Source organism: Triticum dicoccoides, chromosome 5B (genome assembly GCF_002162155.2).
Source record: "Triticum dicoccoides isolate Atlit2015 ecotype Zavitan chromosome 5B, WEW_v2.0, whole genome shotgun sequence".
Classification (NCBI taxonomy): Eukaryota; Viridiplantae; Streptophyta; class Magnoliopsida; order Poales; family Poaceae; genus Triticum; species Triticum dicoccoides.
Window position 1 is genome coordinate 657,651,219 of NC_041389.1, and position 4,375 is coordinate 657,655,593.

Sequence of the window (4,375 nt, forward strand, 5' to 3'; positions counted from 1 at the left end):
TTGGAACTCAGGGTACGAGAGGCGCGAGCGTGGAGATAGAGGGATAGGCCTCAACTCCTTTATAAAGCGGGGGGAGAATATCAAGCATCCCCAGCATAACCGTTTGGGACTCTCCTAAAAACACGAAGTCATGCCAACAGGTGATGTCTACTACACAACCTTCTTCTTGTAGACGTTGTTGGGCCTGCAAGTGCACAGGTTTATAGGACAGTAGCAAATTTCCCTCAAGTGGATGACCTAAGGTTTATCAATCCGTAGGAGGTGTAGGATGAACATGGTCTCTCTCAAACAACCCTGCAACCAAATAACAAAGAGTCTCTTGTGTCCCCAACACACCCAATACAATGGTAGATTGTATAGCTGCACTAGTTCGGCGAAGAGATGGTGATACAAGTGCAATATGGATGGTAGATAAAGGTATTTGTAATCTGAAATTATAAAAATAGCAAGCTAACTAATGATGAGAGTGAGCATAAATGATATTGCAATGGTAGGAAACAAGGCCTAGGGTTCATACTTTCACTAGTGCAAGTTCTCTCAACAATAATAACATAGATAGATCATATAACAATCCCTTAACATGCAACAAATATTCACTCCAAAGCCACTAATAGCAGAGAACAAACGAAGAGATTATGGTAGGGTAAGAAACCACGTCAAAGTTATTCTTTCGGATCAATCTATTCAACAGTTCGTACTAGAATAACACCTTAAGACACAAATCAACCAAAACCCTAATGTCACCTAGATACTCCATTGTCACCTCAAGTATCCATGGGCATGATTATACGATATGCATCACACAATCTCGGATTCATCTATTCAACCAACACAAAGTACTTCAAAGAGTGCTCCAAAGTTTCTACCGGAGAGTCAAGAACGTGTGCCAACCCCTATGCATAGGTTCATGGGCGGAACCCGCAAGTTGGTCACCAAAACATACATCAAGTGGCACATGATATACCATTATCACCACAGATAAGCACGGCAAGACATACATCAAGTGTTCTCATAAAAGACTCAATCCGATAAGATAACTTCAAAGAGAAAACTCAATTCATCACAAGAGAGTAGAGGGGGAGAAACATCATAAGATCCAACTACAATAGCAAAGCTCGGGATACATCAAGATCGTGCCAAAGAGGGAACACGAGAGAGAACACGAGAGAGAGAGAGAGAGAGAGAGAGAGAGAGAGAGAGAGAGAGAGAGATCAAACACATAGCTACTAGTACATACCCTCAGCCTCGAGGGTGAACTACTCCCTCCTCGTCATGGAAAGTGCCAGGATGATGAAGATGGCTACCGGTGAAGGATCCCCCCTCCGGCAGGGTGTCGGGAAGGGCTCCCGAGAGGTTTCTGGTAGCTACAGAGGCTTGTGGCGGCGGAACTCTTGATCTATCTTGATATTCGATGTTTTTAGGGTACGTATGCTTATATAGGCGAAAGAAGTCGGTCGGGAGGTGCTCGAGGGGCCCACGAGACAGAGGGGCGCGCCTAGTAGGGGGGTGCCCTCCTATCTCCTGGCCTCCTTGAGGGTCTTCTGACGTGAACTGCAAGTCTCCTGGGTGATATTCTTCCAAAAAATCACGTTGTCGAAGGTTTCATTCCGTTTGGACTCCGTTTGATATTCCTTTTCTTCGAAATACTGAAACAGGCAATAAAATAGCAATATGGGCTGGGCCTCCGGTTAATAGGTTAGTCCCAAAAGTAATATAAAAGTGTATAATAAAGCCCATAATCATTCAAAACAGATAATAAAATAGCAAGAATGCTTCATAAATTATAGATACGTTTGAGACGTATCAGCATCCCCAAGCTTAATTCCTGCTCGTCCTCGAGTAGGTAAATGATAAAGAAAGAATTTATGAAGTGTGAATGCTAGAGGTGCACAAGTTTGATCAATGATAATTTCAATCACCTTTACTAGCATCATTATATGTCATAACAGTAGTTCATCTCATAAAACTTTTCATGAACTAGTAACAAGAAATTCACATGTTAAAGCATAGACCATAAACTTTCTTGAAAACTAGCAAACTTCATTCTTAGTCATCAAACAATTGCAATTCATCTTACTTTCAGGAAGAGTCTATGTCAGAGCTTTGATTTAGCAAACTTCACATACTCAACTATCATATAGTGTTCTACAATTGCTAACACTCACGCAATAGTTGTGGTTATGAAGTTTTAATCAGACACAGAGAAAGATTGGGACTTATAATGTAGCCTCCAAATGTATTCACCTTTGGGTGATGTCAACAATAATAGTTCATGCTAACGTACATCCAATTGGATATATATATCAGGATCACCCCAACACAAAGTGCTTGCCAAAGGATAAAATGAAAAGGGAAAGGTGAAGATCACCTTGACTCTTGCATAAAGTAAAAGACATAAAGTAAAAGATAGGCCCTTCGCAGAGGGAAGCAGAGGTTGTCATGCGCTTTTAGGGTTGGATACACAAAATCTTAATGCGAAAGAACGTCACTTTATATTGCCCCTTGTATATGGACCTTTATTATGCAGTCCGTCGCTTTTATTGCTTCCATAACAAGATCGTACAAAGCTTATTTTCTCCACACTAATAAGTCATGCATATTTAAAGAGCAATTTTTATTGCTTGCACTGCTGACAATTTACTTGAAGGATCTTACTCAATCCATACGTAGGTATGGTGGACTCTCATGGCAAAAGCTGGGTTTAAGGATATTTGGAAGCACAAGTAGTATCTGTACTTGGTGCAAGGAATTTTGGCTAGCATGAGGGGGAGAGGCAAGCTCAACATGTTTGAATGATCCATGACAATATACTTTAACTGAGATGCGAGAAAACATAACCCATTACAGTGTCTTCCTTGTCCAACATCAACTCTTTAGCATGTCATACTTTAATGAGTGCTCACAATTATAAAAGTGTCTATGATAATATATTTATATGTGAAATCTCTCTTCCTTCAATATTCTTTCAGGAATTGTTCAAATGACTAATACAATGCTTGCTAACCATCAATAAACTTACTATTTCTACTTCTTAGATGTGAAGTCATTACTACACATGGCATAAGCAAATGAGACATATATAATTTCAGATTTATGACATTCAACTCATTCAACCATTTACTCATAGGATATAAGTGAAGCACACGAGTAAATGACAAACTACTCGAAAAAGATATAAGTGAAGATCAATGAGTAGCTAAATAATTATGCAACTAAGTGAAGACTCTCTCGCATTGAAGAATTTCAGATCTTGGTATTGTATTCAAACAGCAAGCAAAACAAAACAAAATTACATTGCAAGGATAGCACAACTCATGTGAAGAAGCAAAAACTTAGGCTCAACCGATACTAACTGATAGTTGTTGAAGAAGAAAGGTGGGATGCCTACCGGGGAATCCCCAAGCTTAGATGCTTGAGACTTCTTGAAATATTATCTTGGGGTGCCTTGGGCATCCCCAAGCTTGAACTTTTGTGTCTCCTTCATTCCTCTCATATCATGGTTTCTCTTTTTATCAAAAGCTTCATCCACAACAAATTCAACAAGAACTCGTGAGATAGGTTAGTATAAATCAATGCAAAACCTTATTATTTTCTACTGTAACAAATCACTAAGATTATTATTCAACATTTAATACTAAATGTCTCTGCATATTTAATACTCCTATCCTCAAATAGAATCATTAAACAAGCAAACATATGCAAACAATGCAAACATAACAGCAATCTGCCAAAATAGTACAGTCTGTAAAGAATGCAAGAGTATCAATACTTCCCTAACTCCAAAAATTATAATAAAACTACTAAGCAGTAAACGATTTATCAGAGCTCATTATGCAAAACGATTCAACATTATATCACTCTCTGACTTTTCTAGGGAATTTTTGCAACAGCGGTAACCTTTCTGTTTTCAAACAGCAACATGTATACTAGCAAAATAAGCATGGTAAAGGCCATCCTTGACATTTTTATTGAAAATAAAGATTCAAAACATTATTCTAACTAACAGAAAGCAAAAACTAACAAAATAAAATGACGCTCCAAGCAAAACACATATGATGTGGTGAATAAAAATATAGCTCCAAGTAAAGTTACCGATGAACGAAGACGAAAGAGGGGATGCCATCTGGGGCATTCCCAAGCTTAGGATCTTGGTTGTCCTTGAATATTACCTTGGGTTGCCTTGTGCATCCCCAAGCTTAGGATCTTGCCACTCCTTATTCCATAGTCCATCGAATCTTTTACCCAAAACTTGAAAACTTCAACCACACAAAACTTAACACAAAACTCGTAAGCTCCGTTAGTATAAGAGAATAAAACCACCACTTAGGTACTGTAATGAACTCATTATAAATTCATATTGGTGTTAAACCTACTG